The sequence below is a fragment of the Cebidichthys violaceus genome, unplaced genomic scaffold (genome assembly GCF_023349555.1).
Source record: "Cebidichthys violaceus isolate CVI_PGR_0920_01 unplaced genomic scaffold, fCebVio1.0.p SCAF_19, whole genome shotgun sequence".
Classification (NCBI taxonomy): Eukaryota; Metazoa; Chordata; class Actinopteri; order Perciformes; family Stichaeidae; genus Cebidichthys; species Cebidichthys violaceus.
In genome coordinates, this window is record NW_027176361.1 from 9,364,384 (window position 1) to 9,387,229 (window position 22,846).

Here is a 22,846-nt window from a genome sequence, read left to right on the forward strand (position 1 = left end):
CTGTTGGGAGAGCGCAGGCCAAACAACAAGCACAGCAGAGGACAGGCGGCATGTAGGACACACACACACACACACACACACACACACACACACACACACACACACACACACACACACACACACACACACACACACACACACACACACAGCCTACAAAGAATCTCACATGAGAACAAGCCCACACACACACATAAACCCAATGCCCTCTTTTGCAGGAAAGTTATGTAAGCAGAGAGGAAGAGGGGCTCTCTTTCTGCACACCTTCTTTCCATTTATCTGTTCTTCCATTCCTGCCATTCTGTTCTCTTCTTCAGTGTCCGTTTTCTTCACATGGACTCAGCATTTCTTGAATGAGATTTTTTTTCTTTTTTTTTTGCCAGCTGTTGTTTTAATGGATTATAGGCCCTTTGATGGCATACGTTGGACTGTTAAAAAGCTTTAATGGAAAATGTGGTAATAACGCCCTCACAGACCTCCAGGAGGTGGATGATGTCAGCTCCACCTCTTCTCCTACGCCACTCCTCCCTCGATGACATCGCCGATGATGACAGAAGAGGAGGAGGAGGACGATGAAGAGGAGTCTCTCCCCCTCCCTCTGCTTCCTGTCCTCCTCCTCACCCACTGCTTCCTGCCGTCCTCCCCCCGGGCATCCTGAGTCAGCTCTCACCACCTCTCTTCCTGACTCTCCCTCTTCATATCCTCCTTCAAATCTGTTCTCATTTAAACCAAACGCAGTGTTCTTTCTTTTTATCTCATGCCCTTCATTCTCAGGGTCTCAAACGATTTTACACTTGATTGCAACAAAGAATATGCTTAGAACGGTTAAAACACCACTCAATGTTCTGAAAGCATAAATCCTTTTCTATGCTGCCTCCACGGGGTGTGTGGCACATGTGGATGGCACATGGATTGGAGCATTCAGAAGAAAGAAAAGGAGGAGGAGGAGGAGGATGTAGACAAAGCAGATGGGATAAACAGATGCCAAATCCTAATGTCCTGTCCTGTCCTCCACCGAACACTCGCAAACTGTCACCTGCTTTTATAAAAGGTGGCACAATGCAAACTGGACAATGAGTCAACAGCAAATGTATTGTTGCGTCAAATCAGATTTTTAGAAAATTATGTACTTTTGGGCATATGAAGGCTTTCTGTGTCATCCAACCTTTTTCAAATCTAAATGTGTGGGTTGCTCCCCATACCAACATCTGCGGGACAGTGTGCTCACTGTAGTCTATGGACTCCTACTGCTCTGCACAGCAAGGTTTTCCAGCTGAACATATGTCACTCGTCTAGTGCGTCTTAAACAAGATCCCCGTCCAAACAAACCCGTCTGACAAAACTCGTCCCAGGTGCAGCATATGGAATTATTTCACACACAACCAGCCAATATCAAAACCCTGGTGTAAAGGGTGCTGCCAAGCTCCGCAAGTCAAGTACGGTGACATCATCATGGCTTTAGATTTATTAGTGGTATTAAAGTACATTTTATGGAATCGTAACAACACTAGAGGGAATGTCACACAAAAAGGCTGTTAATCAGACTCACGTTTAAGGCTCATTATATAAGCAGCGCATCGCACACACACATCCACCAGGACACGGTAATGGCGAGAGCGTGCACACCTGTGTGTATCGGAGACAGATGCAAGCTGATTGACGGCGCTGTCTCGCTGATTGATGCCAGCGCTCACAGTTACAGTTTTACTAGATAATGTAACTCATCGGATAATGTGTGACAGCCACCACACAAATGACCACATGCTGTTTGTAGAAGAGACCGGGACCCAGGAAGGGCAAGACACCACAGTTTCAAAAAGAACACATAATCAATGGAGAGAATATAAACATGTACCAACTGTCGTATGCAAAGCAGGGCTCCTTGATTTATTATGCTTGCACTGTATCTGCATTGTAAGACCATGAATAGTATTGGACTAAACAAAAAGTTGTAGATTTGTAACAGAAATAAAGACTGTAATGTAACAGTAAATACAAGAGAGTGAGATGAGAAATACTACTTTCGTTTTCACGGTTCATCTTAGACTTTTTCCAACAATCCTCCCTCTCTCCCTCTGTTTCTGCTCAGTGACATCCTTTCCTACAGACAAGCTTGCAGACAGACTGTGCTCTATATATGTGTGTGTGTGTGTGTGTGTGTGTGTGTGTGTGTGTGTGTGCGTGCGTGCGTGCGTGCGTGCGTGCGTGCGTGCGTGTGTGTCCGTCTACAGGCATAATGGAGGGTGTCTACTCGGCCTTAAGCAGGATTGTGTGTATTATGTGCATGTGCATTTATGTTTGTAATGGATCTGATTCATGGCCAGCTGTAAATGTATGTAATAAAGCTGAGCAGGCTAAGTGATGGAAAACCCCAGGTGTGTGAGACTCGGCAGGGTCCTGGGAGACGCCGGCATTAGAGAGAGTGAGTGTGTGTGTGTGTGTGTGTGTGTGTGTGTGTGTGTGTGTGTGTGTGTGTGTGTGTGTGTGTCTTTGTCCCTAAGAGAGAGATCAAAACGGTGAGTGAGAAAAGTGTGGGGGTGTTTGAGATGTGTGTCAGAGAGTGTTTAAGGACTGTGCGTGAAAATGAAACGGAGCTGGTGTTAGGTTAGGTGTGTATACGCCAAAGTAAGGGTGTTGAATGGGTACAACTGAAGTGTGTGTATGTGTGTGTGTGTGTGTGTGTGTGTGTGTGTGTGCTTGCTTGCTTGCTTGTCTCTGGCACCAGTCCCAATCAATTTAGTAGCAGTGGTGAAAATGGCAACTCCTCAAAAGAAACAGACAAAGAACTGAGCTACACTTTAAACCTTTAAAGCTTCAATAGTCCCAAAGTCATGAATTGAATCCAACACAGCAGGGCCTTTATGGGAGGGGATGATACTAAAACAAAATACAACAAATCAAACTGGTTCATGGCACATACTGCTTGAGAAAGCAACAGCAGGCCAGCACCAATAGAACATAGAAGAAAGATTTTAGTGTGGCTGTCAGAAAGAAATCATTAGTCTCAATGACTGGTCCAAAACAGAGGTAGCCTCTAACGCCATGAATAACACACACCTTGGGACTCAACACTTCTAAACTGGAGATTGAACTAAACAGTATCAGAGATTCTACGTGAACATATTGTACCCATATGCTGGATACATTAATACATTTGAGCAAGTCACACATTTTGTTGTTCTATAAGAAACTCAGGCAAACAAATCCGCTGGACAGACATAACAGGAACGACAGACATCCCAACAGGGATAAGTCATGCACATCCCGAGTGTCACTGCAGGCAGGTCAGAGTCTGGGCAAAAAGGTCAAAAGTCTTACCTGGACAGGTGGGCGCTTGAAGTGAAATGCAGGAGGCTCCCCTACAGAAAAGCACAGTGTGTAAACAATGGGCCTGATATGGATCAGTCTAACTAGTCTGCTGTTATTTACTATCAGCTCAGCAGCAAGTCAGCTGTGGGGAAATACCTTTAAATGTTATTGAATTGTTATGTTGACTCAGTAATAGAATGTATTGCAATTTCATTAAAAACATAAATTATATTTCTGAGTAAAACGCTATGAATTCAATACTAGGTCTAATTTAACGTGGCGGGAAGTGTAAATGATGTAGATAATCCACTTGGGGAAATCTAAATGAAATCTTGTAAAAAAAATAAATATAATCCATCGTACCATCATTAAGGAATGGCATCATTCCCAGACTGTGCAGTCCATCTTGACAGGCAGTATCGGTAGGTGAGACATTTCACTCATGTCTTCAGTCGGGAGCTGGGGGTTCTTCAAACGAAGCACAGCAATGCTTAGCCATGGTCCTCACTCCTCTGTGAATGAGAAAGCAATATATATATATATATATACACACTGTATATATCAAACTTTTGGAACAGAGATCAAATTAAATACAGTAATGAAGTTGAGGATAAACATCTGATAACACTCATCAATATGGAAAAGTACTCAGAGCAGACAGTGTATATACTGTGTATATACATTTATCTCTCTAGATAGATAGATAGATAGATAGATAGATAGATAGATAGCACAGTCTGCTTTCCATCCCTGCACTGTGAGAAATCAGCAGCTGTTCACCAAGGTCATGCTGATTGGGGTTGGACTGCAAAAATGTCGCCATCTGGGGGCGAATTCGCACTCTTGCAATTTGTACAGTTCATGGAGCGTCGTACACTGATGCATACATGTAGTGGTGGGAAATCAGAGAAGTATTTGATGCACTGCTTCAGTGTTGGCATGTAATTACTCCCATCATGATTGAGGAAGCAACTGGGCATGTATTTGGGAATATACTAATTGCCCGTGCAATGTTTAAATGTTTAAAGGGCCATACAAATGAAATGTATTCATGCACAGCCTTGTGCGACTGCAGAGCTAATACCAAATAGATCTGATAATGGCTCATCAGCCAGTAATCAGAATGCCAGCAAACCAGCCAATTGATCAATGGGTACTGTTTGGTAAACAGGTGTGTTGCTTATGGGCTCTGTTTTTATGTGGAAAATCAGTAAAGTGGGATTTTCCTCATAGCACAAGAGGCACTGTAAGGGATGTTCACTGTACTGTAACTGTGTTGGCTACATTTCATAGTGGTGTGGAGGGAAACGCTACAATTACTGTGGATTTTGACTCATGGGGAACAGCTTTGCAAATATGTAACGATACTATTGATACAGTTCTGCGACACAGACCACGTGAGATAATTGCGTCAATGCGTAAAATACGAGTGCAACTGTGCAGCATTAGCTACGACTGCAAACATGTGGGCAGCATATTTTCAAATATGCCCAAACGTGAATTCAACCGCTTAGCTAGCTAGCGCATATTAGACCAGAATTACACGTACCTGGGCGGCGCCATTGCTTTGAAGCCTACAGTAAAATGTTTGCTGTTCCATTAGCTTCACAGCTTTTGGATTTAGCGCAAGAACCTTCGGTACATTAAAGCGAAATATTTGTAATTCAGTTATTTTTGTTTTGTTTCGTCTTCCCGGAGCTGTCCACAATTAGTCTGAATTATTTGCAGCTGTGCGTTGCAGTGCATTGTGGGACATCAGCGGTACACCAAAAAAATCGAAAGGATTTACTTGTTTATCTATTCAGACATTTAAGTTTACTTAATTTGGTCACTTTTTAATGTGAACACAGTACATAATCTACTCAAACCCCTATTTAACAGAAATGTAAATTATACGAAATGCACTAGCATTCTGCGTGAGTTTAAATTCACAAAACATCCACTACTCCACCTGCTCCAGGGCCACAGGTTAGTGTGGGTGACCCGGAAATGAGCAGACTGCCCCGTTGATAGGTCATCATTAAGAGGATCAGTACTCATCAGTATTACCTTGTTAAGTGTAGCAGGATATCATTACTGTCTAGTTTTATTCAAATGTCTAAAGGCTCTTAAAGTGTGACACAGAAAAGCCTCGTATTTACACTTCAAGCTCCTCCACCAGCAAACGGCCGCTCTACAAAGGCCTGCGTTTGAGCAAAACTTCTTCTTCGTCTTTATAACTCATTGGCAGTTGGCAAACAACGAATTGGTGCATTACCGCCACCAACTGGCGCGGCGTGTGCATCAGACTGTCTAGTACTAGTTATTTAATTAAAAGAATGATAAAAAAAGACGGGCTCATATTTTTTCAATATTTGTTAGTCTAACATACTGAATCATTTTGACAACCTTTATTGGGTTATTTTTTGCAGAATATCTATTAGGCTACATCAACATGTTATTTTATCTTGGTTTTCAATTAGCTGCCTCGTATTTCTTTGGCAAAACTGAAGTCTAGAAGTGGTCTAACCAATTCACTGTCCTGGATCGCCACCCAGTGGCCACATGTCCGATGTGCTACATGAACACCAAAGAGAGGGGTGGAGACGAGAGGGGGAAAAAAAGAAAACAAAATTCTAGGGAAGAAAATTCAAACGCTCTTCCAGGAAATAGTAGAGAACCCGCCACAACTTCACCACATGACATTTCGGAAAGAAAATGCGACACTACATTCCCCCAACAGCAGCGAGCCCGTATTTCATTCAACCCGCCACTATTCTGGCCCCACCAGCATCGAAATATCGCAGCCACACGTTGCACATCACACCCACGAACACGATCCATCGCCTTTTGTTGCATTTTCAAAAACACATAACCGAGATCTGCGCGAGGCGATTGCGACACCGCCAACTCCTGACCCACCTTCCCCGAAAACTACTCCTTCCTTACTGTAAAAAAAACGTGACATCACCAACATACGTTTTAATATGATTTGAGGCAAAACAGCTGTCAGCCACGCAGCAATAACTGCTGCAGTACCGAAACTTATCGGCGCTATTGTGTGCAAAGTTAACAGCGTACTCATTACATTGTATTTCGCGATTATGTAACACCATCAAATCACCACATTTTAAATGACGTTAACCTTGTTTCCATACATGCATGGTGCTTCTGCTCTGCAACATCTCGAGTTTAACAGACTTATAATAATTATTATTATTGTCTCTACGGTGATACAGATTGTCTTGTAGCGGCTTGTATTTGAGCGGTGACGTTGATCGCGTCCTTTAGGATTTATTACAGGGTGAGGATACTGTAGTTCAGGTTGTTTTCAATGGAGTCTCATTGGTTCCCCAGTTGCAATTAGGTAACACCGCCTGTACAGCCTCACATGCCAGCATGTGTGACCGATAAGAGTCAAATGCGTTATTCTGCTTACCTTCTATGTGCAATCCAGAATGTGCCGTAACGTTACCGGGTTGACGCTCGCTGTTAAAACAGTGTAATAGTGGAAAATCTGCAAAGCAGACCATCTTTTTTTCTCTCCAGCCACGGATGACGCAGCCCCCTAAAAACCCTCTCCCAAAAAACATTTTTTTTTTAAAAGCACGAAACCCCATTCAACATCCATAAGGCGTTTAGGTGCAAATGTCGACACGGGGAGCACCCGTACACGCAGATAGATCACAGCCCGGGCTGAGGAAAATGTTGATGTGTTCGCCCCTCATGGGCAAAGACATGACGGATGGACTCATCACTGATCTTGCATCTCTGCACTGTCATATCGCCTTTCTAAATGATTGCACAGCTCGTTTCCTTCCTCTGAAGACCCATCTGGTAAAAAATCGCCAGCTCCCGTAACCTCCAAGGCAGCGCAGGGAAGCGATGGGCACGGATTCCCTAATCATCCCCCCAAAAAACCCAACTGATATCCGTTTCCTAGAGAGGGACCGATCCACCGCGATCAGAGCGGGCTGTCCTTAAAGAAATTGCGCAGTTTATATTCCATTGAAACGGAGACTCTTTCCCTTCTGTCCCCGGTGAAAGGCTCTTTCCCTTCCTCCTCCTCCTCCCTCCCCTCCTTCACTCTCTCCTTCTCTCTCTTCCCTTCATGCAGGTTTATTTTCGGTGGAAGAGTTTTTGGACATTAACTGCCCCGCCTCCATAGTCACTGGCAAACACACTGTACAAGTAGCCCAAATTCCATTATTAAGTAGAATTCAATGGAAAACAAGTGGCCCCCGGATTTTCCCCTCATAACTATTAGGTACAAGAGTCAAGCTCTCTGTTGGAGGTAGTTCCTGAAGGGACCGGGAGCCACTTGAGGAATCAGTTGTGCTTTGGAAAAGTCTTCTTATCTTTTTAGGTTCCTGTCAATTTCCAAGAAACTGAAAACTAGGGCATGTTGGGAAATTACAGCACAAGGCAAACCCATCAAGCCAGTAGCTCCCACGCAGAGGCTCACTTGGCTCCTCAAGGTGCTTTAGGTGTTGTCAAGGGGTCCCCGACAAACTGCAGATTGATTTAATTTCCCCGGTCGTATACAATCAATAGCAGACACTATAATCCGATTAGTCCTTTCCCCCATACTTATCCTCTAATGTGACAGACAGCCTTCTACAGGTCTGTAGAGAACAGTTTTTATAGGTCCTTGTTACATGAAAAAGTTTGGATTCCCTCATCACATATATCTAATAAATGTCCACAAAACGTAAGAATTTTAAGAGCTGCTGTTTCGCGGTTACTGAGTGGATAAGCAGATGGAAGAAGTTGGCAAGAAATACATAATTCTGCAGACTGGGAGCATTTGAAAACCTCGGCTCCATCACGAAACATCCACTTTTAGAGGAGATACCACGTCTCTTACAAAATGATAAACAATGCAAATGTTCACGTTTTCGAAACCAAAGCTGCCACGAAACTTTGGCTACTGTACTCCTGTCCTGAAATATGCAAATCCAATTCAAATGTTAGACAGGAAGTTTAATTATCAGCGCAGAACAAATACATCTCAAATGTTTCCACACCACATTTATGATCTAGTTCATTGCAGCTGCTTCATTAAGGGTTTTTTTTCTCCATAAAAAAAAACAAAAAAACAAAAACACAAGTCTAATATTGTTGTTTCAACCAGGCCTGAGAATAACCCAATTTGAATTTGAATTCAACATGTTGCTGTGAGTGCCCCCCTCTTTCCCCACCCAACTAGAGACCACCAGTGTGCGCACACACACACACACACACACACACACACACACACACACACACACACACACACACACACACACACACACACACACACACACACAGGTCTGATAAAGAGGCTCTTAAACCCTGAGGAAGTTCGTGTTCGGTCTTTCAGGGAGACAATTCTTACGTCTGAATACAACCTTGAGCTCAGCCCCCCCCCCTCTGGTTCCCGTCTCTCATTACTGGACCATTCTTCTTCCCGGCTCACTTTCTCCAGGGTCCTTCTCTTGTTTTTCTCTCCCTCCCTTTTCAGGAGTCCTTTCCAGTGGGGAAGTCCGGGCCTTCTCTCTCTCACAACGCTGACCGACTCCAAACGTCTTGTGTGTGAAGCTTCATTAGAATTCATTTGTTTGAATAGGTTCATTTCTCCTTCAGGCGCTGCCTCCCTCTGTCCTCTTTTTCAGCTTGGGGGAAATTCACATTAGCATAAAAGTATCCTTTACCTCACCTTGATTAACTACATTGGTTGTGTGTGTGTGTGTGTGTGTGTGTGTGTGTGTGTGTGTGTGTGTGTGTGTGTGTGTGTGTGAGTGTTCTTACTGTGTGAAAGTTTCTGTGCATCTAAGTGTGGCAAACCAAGGACAAATCTAATTTTCACAAATAGAAAATATTATTCTTTGGTTTAAGGATGTACAGCTACCAATGACTGTCTTTAGTACAAATAAAGATCGTAACTGATTTGTATTTCCAGGACTGTCGGGTCAATAACTGTAAATGAAATATATTATGTGCTTCATAAAAACATTGTGAATTCAGTGTAATCCAAAATGAAAGCGTGACCAGACACTTGATCCAGATGTGGCAAAGAAGCAAATTTCCAGTAAAAAAAAAAAAAAGACAGTAGTAGACCATTCCCTGTGTATGTGTGTGTGTGTGTGTGTGTGTGTGTGTGTGTGTGTGTGTGTGTGTGTGTGTGTGTGTGTGTGTGTGTGTGTGTGTGTGTGTGTGTGTGTATGTGTGTGTGTGTATGTGTGTTTAAGTGTCTGTTTGAGCAGGGTTAAAAAGGGGTCGTCATGGAAAGACTGATGCAGGTCTGTGAAGAGGCGGACAGCTGAGAAAAGGAGAGACAAAAAAAAGAGGAGAGAGAGAGAGAGCTTACTCAGTCCATTTATTGTTCAAGCCCAAGTGTGAGAACCTGATTAACAGAATGCCACACATATGAGAAGTAAATATTACATTTAATTTGCTGTCTTTCGGAGCAAACTTGAAGGTTAGAAATAAGAATGTTATTTATAAAACGCATATACAGTAATGAAGAGGTCACGAGATGAGCAGTCCCTCTTGTGATCCAGTGGTCTGGGGTCACAGCTCCGGTTTTAAGTTCTATGCCGTTGGCTGGCCTGCCCCACCCGAACGCTCCAGGAAGTAGTGACACAGACACAGGTCACACACACACACACACACACACACACACACACACACACACACACACACACACACACACACACACGCACAGACAGAGATGAGACAGCAAAACCACAGAACATGACATCACAAACTATAAACGAACAGATGGAGAAAACAAGAAAGCAAGAAATGATGAATCATTCAAAATAAAATAAAACAAAGAGAGGATGATGGAAAGACCAAAAAAGTCCCAAATAACTCACTCTTGGCTGCCGTCTTGTGGTTTTCCACAGGTTTGAAGTGCATGGTGGGAATGGGACGGACCATCTGCATGGGTTCAGCTTCCACCAGTCAGGGCTTCCTCTTGTCCCAACCAGCCCCCTCCAGGTAAAAACCTCCAGGACAAACACTCCATCCTGTAGGGGGGAGGGGGAGGGAGAGGAGGCAGGGAGGAGAGGTAATGAGCAGCGAAGCAAGGAAGAAAAGGGAGGAGACAGATAGAGGTGGTGAGAGATATAAACACTTGTTTGGAGGTGACATTCTGCACACAGACAAACAGCCATGCCAATTAGGTAATGAAGCCGAGAGAGGAAAGGAGTGGGAGCGGTTACAAGAAGGGAAAGGGGAGGACTGCAGGGGAAAAGAAGAAGCTAGGAGAGAGGGATGAGGTAAAGAGGAAGATAAAGAAGATAGGGTAGAAGGAAGGAAAGAGGTGAGAATGTGAAGCAGTAGGTCATGGTGGAGAGAGCGAGGGGAAAGATGCTGGGGAGAAGCAGGGTGAGTGGAGGTGAGACAGGACTTAAGAAGAAAGAAGGAGGGGAGGAGGAGGAGAATAGCTAGGGGGGAAGAAAGAGAGACAAAAAAAAGAAGGACAGTTTGGAGAGAAGGAAATAGTCAGAGATCTAAAGAGAGGCAAGAGGGAAGCAGCACAAAAGACAGGAAGGGCTGGAAGTGTGCATTGGTTTTGGAGTAGCAAAGGGGAGAGAGACGTGAGGGGAGGCACAGACGAGTTGATGCAGAGAAGAGAGTGAAAGAAGTTGAAGTGAGAGAGAAGTAAAGAGCTACAATGACAGACATTCTGAAGCGAGAGCAACACGACAAATTGAAACACTTTTCACAAACGTCAAAAATGTGTGCTTGGTTAAAGTATTAAAAAAAAAAACACAAGAGCGGATTTGAGGAATGGGAAGCGAGCGGCACTCAGCTTTGAATGAAAAGACGTTTTTCTTCAGGAAAAAACAGACAGAGTCAATGTTTCAGTAGAAATGAAAAATGTGACAGAATTTGCAGATGACAGCTGAAAGCCAACGGCTCAGAAAAAAATAGTGGTCTGAAGGTAAGTTTATGGGGGGGGGGGTACTGCAGTGTGTATCTGAAAACCAGTGTGTTTCCCCAGAGTGTTTTTTATGTGTGTATTATGTGTGCTGTGAAAATGAAAGAGAACATAATTGTCAGTAAAAGCTGTAAAAACTGAATTATAGCTGTTGTTATCCAAACTCCTTGTTCTGATTCTTTTACATTTGAATCTTCAGTTGCAGAATCAAACAGTGAACTGGGTTTGGCTCATGAAACCCTTTCAAATTACGTGGCCATCGATCACAAACAACATGTGTGATGGATTGGCCGTACGAGCGGTATTTCCTAATGCAGTGTAACTCTCACGTTGTGTGGACCGCAGCACAGCGGTGAGGAACCCGGAGAGCCAGAACCAGTTGAGGGGCTGGGCCGCCTCTCTGCCCGGCCTGCAAACTGATGGACTCGCTGGCAAAGAGCCCTGGTCCCAGGCTGCCAGGGGCTTCAGTGAAGGGTGGGCCTGGTGGACAGAGAGAGTGAGATCTTCAGTCATTTCATGCTTCCAGCTGTTGGCAGCCATTCATAATGCAGCTGTGGTGAATTGTGTGAACACAGTTATGTTTATCCCTTACTCTTTAAATAACTTTTGTCTGGTAACATGACATAACTTTGATATGCCAAACAATATATTTTTTTTAAAAGCACACTGACATTAACATGACTCAGCTACTTGCGTGTAAAATAAGAAATCTTCATGATGTGTTGCATGCTTTGTCAGATTTAGGCATTGCCTCATTGTAAGGCCTCGTGAAACAAGTCACCATTCTTTTAGTGCTCCGTTACAAGAAATAGAGCAAACTTTTGTAGAGGAAGTCTTTTTGATTCCTAGAGTGGCGGTGGTGGCGGTCATGTCAGTGTTTAAGTTGATCTCTTTATTCCACTTTGGGAAAATTGATGAAATTAGTTCAATGTATTATTTCACCTCCTGCGAGCTGGTCCACAGCAGATCATCTCCTCGGCTGACGGCTAAAAGTGAGTGGACCTTCGCTGCTGTGCCTCAGGTCCCTGGCATCACTGACGTGTCATTAACAGCTATAAATTGGCATGAAGGTTATGCACATCTCTTCTAAAATTGTCACATGCACATCAGTGCCTAGACTCTCACACACAAACAGAAACACATACACAGACACAGACACACAAAGAAACCTGATACAAAATGGCTGGAGACAGAGGCAGGCAGGCCAAAATTAAAGCCATGAGTCTGTGAGCTCAGAACTAATGACAGGCTGCCATGCCGAGGAGGGGCGGAGAAGAGAGGGATGGATGAGGACAGAGAGTCTATGAGGGGCTGTTGTTGCTGCTTACACCAGATGAGGCATGAGGAGATTGAGAGAAAGAAGAGCGCCCCGAATGGAGGAAACACAATTTGGAAGCTAAAAACGGAATGAGATACAGACGAAGATGAAGTAGACATTGAGAAACCAAAGAGTGCAAAAAGAGAAGTAGACCAAGTGGTCAGTAGAACAGAATAGAGAAGCTCAGCTGGAGGCAGCAGCCCTAATAGCTGTCCAATATTGCTATAAAAGGAAACACACACACACACACACACACACACACACAGTAGTAATAAGCCACTGGCTACAGCACAATGAGCTCAGGGTCTTTTTAGGGAAGTGGAGCAGACCTTGGAAGGTTTACTTTGCTTATTACACTACGATTAGTCCACAGACGGTGGCTTTGTTCAGCCACTGAGGGCCAAGGTATGCTCCACCTGATGAACAGCTACTCACAAATACACACGTGCACAGACACACACACACGCATCTGCATACTGGCTTTCATGCACAGCAGCCCATAATGAGGACCGAAGCAAACGCTTGAAGAAAAACACAAACTGCCCTGAATGACCCCTGCAAGGTGGACACACACATTCACACACACACAGTTACACACACACACACACACACACACACACACACACACACACACACACAGAATCTTGTGTAGCCCCTTGACCCAGGCTGACAGCACCCTGTGTTCTCTCCCCACTGTAAAGAGAGGTCCGGTGATAATGAAGCCAGAATGGAGAGTTCAGACAGAATTACTGCTGGAATGCTGCCAGAGCCTCATCACTGTATGTGTGTGTGTGTGTGTGTGTGCGTGCGTGTGTGCGTGTGCGTTGGACAGAAGAGAACAATAAGTGTGTGTCCGCTCAACCAGGCAGAGTGATGGATAAATACACCTTTAATAACAGACCAGTGAGTCAGTACAGAGACGGGCCTGCAGCTGTTTGACTGGCTAAACAGATCAGTGTTGATCAGATCACAATCACAGAGATCAGTACACAAAGAGTCCTGAGTGAAAATCTGAATGGCCTCTATTAAATGGCAGCACATAGAAATATGTCAAATTTGTTGTGGAGACTACAGCCAAACCAACAAAGGCTACATTTGTTTCATTGTTTACCCTGGATGTGTTCATGCTTTGCTACCTTTTTCAAAAGCATCCTTTCCATAATTTGAAGCAAAGTCTATTTTATCTTGTGTGATTCTAGCCAACTCAATTCTCCAAAGAGCAGCTTGTCTTAATATTATTGATTGTTGCAGCACTTCTGCATCGTAATCAATCTGCCCACTTTATGAAGTAAGACAAGAGGAAGGTAGCAGGTGCAGTCTCACTTCAGGAGGTGTGACCTCTCCTACTGCTTGTGCATCACTCACGCAGTATGTGTACGTGCATCATCTGTACCTTATAAGAGGTGAAACGTTGAGAATAGAGCAGAGAACGCAGAGAGTCATTTGAGGAACTAAAGCATGCATGTGTTTATCTGTGACCTTAAAGGAACTCGTTTTGAAGGAGGGCTTAATAAGAAGAGTGTGTGGGTTGTTGTGTGTGTGTGTGTATGCCGGTGTGTCTGGTACCGTCTCCCCCGCAGTGGTGGTACACGGGCGTCGTAGATGTAGCAGAAGGTGTCCTCCATGCTGGATGACATCAACACTAAGCCTTTGATCCCTTTTTCTCCAGCGTCGCCAGGGAGGAGCCAACACACACACACACACACACACACACACACACACACACACACACACACACACACACACACACACACACACACACACACACACACACACACACACACACAGTTACAGCAACAAATCTGTCATATCTATCTCCTTTTATTGCAGGTGTTTAGTAATCTCTTACCGCGCACTCAGACTTAAAGGTACAAATAAACAGGTGATTGACCTATTGTTGCTGATTTGCATCTTTTATGCTGGTGCCTCCTTGTGTAGCAGGTTTCCCTTGAAAAAATCACTGGTTTTGGTTTTTGCATTGCAATCAAATACACTTGTGTGAGTGGTTTAACCAGCCCAATTTGACCTCATGAATTGCTCTGAACTCTGTAGGAATTGACAATTGCAATTCATTTTAGCTGAAAAAACAGGCTAATGTCTCTGAAAGTCACGATATTTTAATCTCGCTTTAGGTCTGGCCCCAACCCAGTGCTGATACACTGGAATGAACACTGCACATAGTGTACCTGCAAGATCGAAAATAAGCCTCCAAAGTTTCCCGCCTTTTCAATATGTCCATTATTTCTATTCAAACTGACACAAAAGCTGTAACAATACAAAAACACTTGAGACTGCAACCTATTCAGTCATGACAAATTGCAAATAGTATTTTGGTTCATGTTTTTGGTATGAAGGGGGCAATTCAGGCTAACAACCACGCCCATTTGGTCTGCTGCCACTCTGCTAAATGTTAGCCTATATGTGCCCTCCTCTCTCTGTCTGTCGTCAACCACCCAGTCATCAATTAATGTGCAGCCCTCTTCCTTTGAGATCTTCACCCTTTCTACTCAATAGCATACGACACACACATTGAGGTACGGAGTCTACGACACACAGCCAGCTGAGATTCTGACAGACAAAACCCAAAGAAACACACACACACACACACACACACACACACACACACACACACACACACACACACACACACACAGAGAGTTCATACATGATGGTGTCCAGCAGAGACTGTATCTTTTGATCTCCTGCAGCAGGACCACATTAAGAAGAGAGAGTTTGTTTTGGAGGAAGAACCCGGAGCCCTCACAGAAGGATCTTCCCACTAACGTCTGCCAACAGCTCTAATACCTGGAAGCACGTTGCAAACAAAAGCATATTCAGATCATGGAGCTGCATAAAATTGGAGGACTTATTCTTGTTCAGGCTTAGTCTCTTGATAATCCTTTCCAAAATACACACATTCTCCAACATACAGTCCCACTCCAACGACCACAGGAATCTCTATAGAAGGAGCTGGATGATGAGATTACATCGCTGAAAGTCGGTGGACAATTCAGTTTCTTTTAACGAAGAACACAGAATTGGATCCTGAGAGATAACTTTCAAACTGGCTTGACCTCAGTGGCTATAAGCTCAGAAATATAACTAAGTCTGAAGCCAAACATTCCAACGACAGGTGATTAAATACATGTTAAAATGTCAGCTGAGTGGGATTCTAATGGAAACTACTTGAGTTCTCTGACTAACAGAACATTTATTATTACAATATCAGACTCAGGACTCAAGAGTTGGGATGAAATCCTAATTGCAAAAAGAAAAAAGATTCAGGTTTGAAGCATCCGACGGTGTCCCTTGAGACCTGTCCTAAAACATTGTGCTTCTTTATGGAGAACGGATTGTTAGATCTGGGTCTTATTACACTGATGACTGTCTGCCAGTGTTGTGTAACCGTATTGATGACTCAGCATTGCTGGGAAAAAAATCTTTCAAATATGGACATTGGCTTCATGAAGGGAGTCCATTTTTTCTAACTATTTACTGTTCTGGGTATTGAGTGGTCTGTCTCAGAAACAGCCAGACAAAACAATTGAACTTCAGCCATGCCAAATACATCTCAATCACATTACAGGCAGTGGTTGAAAAGAAAGGTCAGTAAGAGATCAAGCTGCTGTGCAAGCACATGTTTGACCCACACTGTTAACTGCTTTTCCGCTGACAATTTATAGTACAAGTATATCTGAAAGAGGTTGGATGATATGAGTCATATAATTTATACTAATGTAGTTATTGCTTTAATAACTCAGGATGTAATAAGCCACTGTGGCCAATGTTTGGTAAGCCACTATTCATTTGGGTTAAGTGATTTTCCAGAATATCACCACAATATTGAATTAGGCTTTTATTAGATGCCGTTCAGGCTTTAAATCAAATCAACCATAAAAAAACTTTCTTAAAAAAAACTATATAAGCGGATTACCTAAAAATAAACATAGTGCACTGGTATTTCTATCAGACCATGCAGGCAGATGAGGCTGAGATATTCCAGATATCCTGTTCAAATCACATGCAATATATGTTTTGGACAGTTAAATACTTGTAAGACAGGTTCAGACAATCTCATAATATTTCTATTTGTATGCAGATGATTATTATATTTCCTCCCTGCAGCGCTGATCTTGAACAGTTATTGAACATATGCTCCCAATATGGCACTGACTGTGACCTCAAATGTGATGATGCCAAGAGTAATGATAATTAGATTTGAAGAGGACAGAAAGCTAGAATTTAAGTTCTAACTACTTGGAGATGCTTGAATGAATAATACTCTATAATAGAGATGATTACTTTGTGGCGCAGTAAACTGCTCAACAATGGTGTAGATATTAAATTGTTGGTCTCATCTTATGCAAATCAATTAAGGTGTGTATTTCTACTCAACCAGTCATCGCTTCCCTTCCCCTTCTCACACCTTGCTTCTCCCTCATCGTATTTTTCTAGCGGTGGGACTGGAGCCCTGGGGCTGCAGGGAGAGCAGGGTGTCAAACAGCGTCCTGGTTTCAGTGATCTGGTGAGCAATGACAACATTAGAGTGATGGCCAAACACTTCAGGGTGCTCTGTGGACGGGAGCATGACAGATAAAGAAGGTTGACAGAATACAAAGTCAGTGATATATGATGTTTAGAAACATTGGTGTACAAATCCTGATTTCCCTTCACTAAAGTAACTGATGTGAAAACGAAACAGCAAGTTGAGTGGTTGCTTAGAAATGAAGATGGGGTTCTTGAACGGTTCAAGTGCGACAATGTGTCTGCAGTCAAGCTGTAATAATCGTATTGTGCACTTGGTGGTGCTGGTACCCTACAACCTGGGAGAACTTCAGCAGGCTGTAGAAGTAGCCTCTGTCACGTTGACACAGCCGTGTCTTCTTCAGGACGACTGCATGCAGCTGATGATTCAAATATTAAAAAGTCTTAGCATGTGTATATCTGCAACACATATTTATGTCTATTCAATGTTAATAAACTATTAGCAGGATGCACTTTAATTAATGCTGCTGCCCACCAATGAGGGGCAAACCTTGGCCTTGCTGCCACATCAAAATATCAAAACACTTGAACATCTTTGCTCTGAGTCATCTATTCATGTCTTTCATTTTTAACCAAGTGCCAAGATCAGAGCCAGTGTCCATAATGATGGGTAACAGTACTTCAACCTCTTGAAGGTGAGAAAGAGTTTCACGTCTCAAGGTTTATGATTCTTCATATTTGGATACTAGTCTTTGAATTCATATTAATAAGAATTTATGTGCTTTTAGAGGTTTTCCACTTAAGGCTGTTATTGTAAACTGTTGATGCACCCTCACTTTTTTGTGTTTGTCATCCGTAATCTGTGTCTTACAGCTTTTTTCTGCCTTTACCATTAGCGCCTCTCTGACTTCTTCTGTGTTATACAAACACCTTATCTGGATACACTCAGTGTATTTTGTGAACAGATGGCATTTCCCCCAAAGAAAGGTAGTGTTTTCCTTGTCTGAAATAGTGATGTCAGCTGAGTTAGCCACCAGACTAATTTCCAGCCAAGAAACATACATGTAGTATAAGCTGAGAAAGGCTGATCGAGTTCCAATCCTAATTGGTACAGTAAAAATGTCTGATTTACTGCATGGGTGGAGTCAGAGATGTCCTCAACACATGCATATCAGTGATTGTCTGGAATTATTGAGAAAACGTTTTTTATTACACTTCAAATATTCCGTTTTTAGATATTTTGTCGGTAGGAATGTATGACTTTTACTTTGAAATATTTCTTAATTGGTACAGTCAAAATGTCTGATTTTCAGTATGGTTGGAGTCAACGATGTTCTCAACACAAATACATCACTCATTGTCTGGAACTATTGAGAAAGCTATTTTTATAACGCCTCAAATATTCAGTTATTAGATATTTTCTTGGTACAAATGTATGACTTTTACTTTGAAATATCTCTTAATTGGTACAGTACAATTGCCTAATGTTCAGCATGGTTGTCAAAGATGTGTTGAACACATATTTATCAGTCAATGTTTGGAATTATTGATACAATACTTTTTATAACACTTCAAATGTCCAGTTATTAGACGTTAAGACATTTACGAGAGAGAGACAGAGCAGGGTCCTGGAAAGCCTGCTGTCCCAGTCAGGGGGCCACGTCATCATCTCCTCCTTACCAGCTCTCGGGCATCGTGCTACATAAAATGTCCGCGATGGATGACCCCCAGACCTTCCTGGAGCTGTTCAAGGGGACGGCGGCGGCGTGCATGTGGCCGGCGGCGGAGTGCCTTATTGTCAGTCTAACACCCCGCACCAGCTCACCCTTTCCAGCCCCGCCCTAACTCTCCCTCTGTTTCCACCCTTTTCCAGGCTCCAGCTGCTCCAGGCACTGTTCCCAACCCTCAGGCGTCGGGGCAGGAGTGTTGGAGGTGCGGGCGGCCCGGTCACTTCCGCAGAGAGTGTCCACTCATGGAGGTCGGCGAGGTGATCCGGGTTGCCGGAGCAATGTGTGGGCGTGCGATCACGACCGCCAGGGACATGTGGTATGTGTGCTGATGCAAGGTTGTCCGACACTGCTGACGGGGAGGGGTAACCGGTGGGGCCTTCACAAAGGGCCCCGCAGGTTCCCGAAATACACTCCATGGAAGACACTGGATCTGACCAAGGGCTACTGGCAGATTCCCTTGTCTCCAGAGTCCAGGGAAAAAACGTCTTTCTCCACTCCGTACGGGTTATACCATTCGTCACACTTCCTTTCGGGCTGTTCGGTGCCCCAGCCACATTCCAATGCCTCATGGCCTCTGTGTATGCTGCTGCCTACTTGGATGATGTTATCATCCACTGCAACAGCTGGGCGGAGCATATGCAGCGGGTGGCCGCTGTGCTCGAGTCTCTGAGACAGGCTGGGCTCACCGCAAACCGGAGGAAGTGTGCGGTTGGACGGAGGGAGGTACGGTATCTGGGGTACCACTTGGGCGGCGGGGCAGGTGCGTCCTCAGGTGGATAAGACGGCAGCGATCGCAGCCTGCTCAAGGCCCAAGACCAAAAAAGAGGTTCTTGGGGCTGGCAGGTTACCACCGGTGGTTTATTCCCAACTTTGCGGACCTAACCAGCCCCCTGACCAACCTGACCCGAAAGGGTGCCTCAGATCCGGTCCAGTGGACGGAGCAGTGCCAGCTGGCGCTTGAGAGTGTAAAACAGGCCCTCTGTGGGGAACCATTTCTCCACACACCTAACTTCTCTCTCCCTTTTATCCTGCAGACTGATGCTTCGAACAGACGGCTGTGGGCCGTTTTGTCCCAGGATGTACGGGGGGGTCGACTGCCCAGTGCTTTACATCAGCCAGAAGCTGTCCGAGAGAGAGTCTCGCTACAGCACAGTCGAGAAAGAGGGCCTGGGCGGTCGATGCCGGACGGCGGCCCAGCCTAAGTCAGGCGGTGGATTTCTGAATCCCTCCCCAGTCTTCAGTCTGAAGATTTAAAGACCATCAGTGTTTGTGTCTCTGCCACATCATGTTCATGATATATTTCACTTCAATGCATGTTACAGTGTTATTGATGTGTGTGGTTAGAAGACGTCCGTCCCAGTCATCGGTTACATGGCCTCCATAGTTGACCCCAGCAATGAGGTACTTCGGTGCATCCCAGCAATCTCCTCAAACTCATCCAGGTACAGACTGAGCACACGCTCTCTCAGCTGGGGGGGTTTGCATCAAGACGATGATCTGAACAGACCGACTTGGAAATGAAAGACACAGACCAAGGGCACGTAAGAACTCTCTGCTGGAGGAAGCAGACAGAAACAGGACAGATAGAACGGAGAGGAAGACATTTTCACAAAGTAGTCGTGAGTAGGACTTAGTCTCATACATTTGAACTAGATTGTCATTATCCATTAGTCTAACAGGCGTCTCATTCGGGCAGGGTATAAAATGACCTTTCTGCCTTCAGCTGTGACGGTTTCCTTCAGTATCATATCAACCTCAAAGTCAGAATCGGTGAATCCACAGACAATGTTCCAGCACATCTTTAAACCAACCTCCAAGATAGTAACGAGAAATTCAGGGTGCGGTGAAGAGCTGAGTCAGAAGTAGAGCTTGTACACATGATGCTGCTCCACCTGCTCGTCCAGCTCTGACGTCCATGACAGAGGTGGCAGAGAAAAAGAGGGCTTGAGGTAGACGACAAGAGAAAAAAATGCATAATCCAATGTATAAGTACTTTAAACACTTGTGATTATTTTTTTAATTGAAAGAAAGATTTGGTAGAAAAAAAAATAACAATGAATCTGAGACAGACAAGCAGGAAGGAAGACAAAGAAAGACGAGGTTGTTAACAATGAAGGGGGTGATGCACAAGGAGACACGGTCCTGACGCAGAGAGCAAACTACCAGCATCTTCTGGAGCGCATTCCAGTTATTCTTCCCATCACCTAGGAGGAAGAAAACAGAGAGGAAGGGTTAAACAAGGGAATTCAGGGGTTAGGGGGGGCAGGTTTAAAATGAGAAGGGAAGATGTATGATTAATGTGAAACATGGAAACGGTAATGAACAAAGCATATGATGAGGGGGAGGCTGAAAGAAATGTGTGATAGTAATATACTTCAGCAGCTCTAAACGGGGGCATATTCATACTGAGATTAACTTTGTCAAATCTAATTCCTGCTCAAGACACACATAAACACCTACACAAACAAACCCAAGCACACCCTTGCTCTCCTCTATCCCCTCATTGAATCAACCATTAGTAGAAATAGCAGAGAAGAAGACACGTATTTACCATCACCTGGGTTTAACATACTGTATACACACACAAATCAAATACATTCTGTTGTCACTTTGAATGTGTCAACGCACAGCAGCATGAAGAAGCGCTCCTTTCTCACACACCAATGTCGGTCGAGTACGCTTCAACTTCATTGTTCATAGTGGGAAAAAAATTCTCCAGTAACTACCAAAGAACCAGGAGCAAAGAAAAAGTAAAAAACTCCAACAACAACACAGACCTGGTAGTGAGGCATTCTCTGGCTCAGCACTGGTGAACCAAAGCTTCCAGTCTCGGGGGTGCTGTTCAAAGGAGGCAACGATGCCATGGAAGTTGGGCGGCTTATCCAGCTCTGTGATGTTGTTCCAGCTGGTAGACTACCAGCCAACTGGCACAGGGGTTGTCCATCTGATCCTCCTCATCTAGTGCCTATAAGCACACCCATCAATTAATCAGTGTGTCAATAAATGGACCAAACAACTCACCAGCACATCAATCACAAAGCACCAGGCCTGTCCAAAGGATATACAGAAATTCCCTGGCGAAGAAAGGCAGTTACGAAAAAATGTATCCCTTATCATATCCTCTGGAAATCTTGGGAAACACATTGTGAGTGAAAGGTCCGTCTCTGAGAGGAATCACTACTTCATGGCTCAACATTTACATACGCATTGAAATGTCTTTTGGGGCTTCAAGTGCGTTCCAAGCCTTTGGGAATAAAAAGTGTGTCCTGTTTGATGAGCTCAAATCAAATTAGGCAAAAACAAAGTGAGAAACTTTGAGTGTGTACTGTGTCTTGCAGGAAGAAGCCGGACCTCATCCATGTTGAGTTTCCCTGCTACCTCCAGGGTTTGTGCACACATCTGGAAGCTGACGAGCAGCTTATTGCCTTCGAACAGCCCATGACACCTGCAGAGTGAAAGAGATAAAGTAACTCAACAGACACGGTGTATGTTTCTGATTGATCATATCAAAATTATAATCGTCGTAATCAAGCACCCAATTGTTTGCTATTGTAGCATTAAGGGCTAGGATGCCACAATATGATCAGTTGCGGATCAGGAGGTCCACTAACTGCTACATTGGGTCAATGCGGCCCATGTCGTTTAAATGAAGAAGAGTGGAGGCTCACTGGGCACACGGGTGATAAGACAACAACGAATGCCCATCACAACTATCCAGAAACACTGTGATTGCTTATAATTGCTTACATTGTCTTACCAAAGGTCCAAAACCCTCAAAGATATTCTACTGTAAAACCCAAATCCCCCTCTGCCCCAATATCTTCATCCCTACACCTGACCTCTCTAGCTCTGACACTTCAGTGGCTGTCACTTTGGTTGTCTGCACCAGCTGCACACCGTGAGCAGTCGCCTCATTCAGCCGCCTGGTAGAGCCGACACACACGCATGCAACATAAAAAAAACATATATACACATAAATACAACAAAACACTGCCCAGTAAGCTCGACAGACCAAGAAAAACATTTGCAAACATATAAAGCATAAGGGTTCATATGCATCAAAAATGTAACAATGCATATTTTAGATGGTAGATCTCG

The 22,846-nt window shown here is 44.0% G+C and overlaps 1 protein-coding gene and 3 long non-coding RNA genes across 4 annotated transcripts in view; all 4 read right to left on the reverse strand.

Moving 5' to 3' along the window:
* Positions 1 to 7,543, reverse strand: part of kdm6ba (lysine (K)-specific demethylase 6B, a) — a 91,715-nt gene extending 84,172 nt beyond the window's left edge. The window contains exons 1-3 of the mRNA XM_068713569.1: positions 6,725 to 7,543; positions 3,670 to 3,818; positions 3,316 to 3,356 (exon numbers count right to left, since the gene is read on the reverse strand). The gene's annotated coding sequence lies outside the window, so the exon portion shown is untranslated. The remainder of the gene's footprint in view (positions 1 to 3,315; positions 3,357 to 3,669; positions 3,819 to 6,724) is intronic.
* A 2,128-nt stretch (positions 7,544 to 9,671) lies between these two features.
* LOC137874920 (uncharacterized) lies at positions 9,672 to 11,614 on the reverse strand. The gene is made up of 3 exons (XR_011103355.1): positions 11,545 to 11,614; positions 10,146 to 10,298; positions 9,672 to 10,033 (listed from the first exon to the last, which is right to left on the reverse strand). It is a non-coding gene; the product is annotated as an uncharacterized lncRNA (long non-coding RNA).
* Positions 11,615 to 12,166: 552 nt separating this feature from the next.
* Positions 12,167 to 15,328, reverse strand: LOC137874921 (uncharacterized). The gene is made up of 3 exons (XR_011103356.1): positions 15,199 to 15,328; positions 14,100 to 14,190; positions 12,167 to 12,267 (listed from the first exon to the last, which is right to left on the reverse strand). It is a non-coding gene; the product is annotated as an uncharacterized lncRNA (long non-coding RNA).
* Positions 15,329 to 20,565: 5,237 nt separating this feature from the next.
* Positions 20,566 to 22,187, reverse strand: LOC137874922 (uncharacterized). Its single transcript, XR_011103357.1, has 3 exons — positions 22,100 to 22,187; positions 21,526 to 21,713; positions 20,566 to 20,952 (listed from the first exon to the last, which is right to left on the reverse strand). It is a non-coding gene; the product is annotated as an uncharacterized lncRNA (long non-coding RNA).
* Between the last annotated feature and the right edge of the window lie 659 nt (positions 22,188 to 22,846).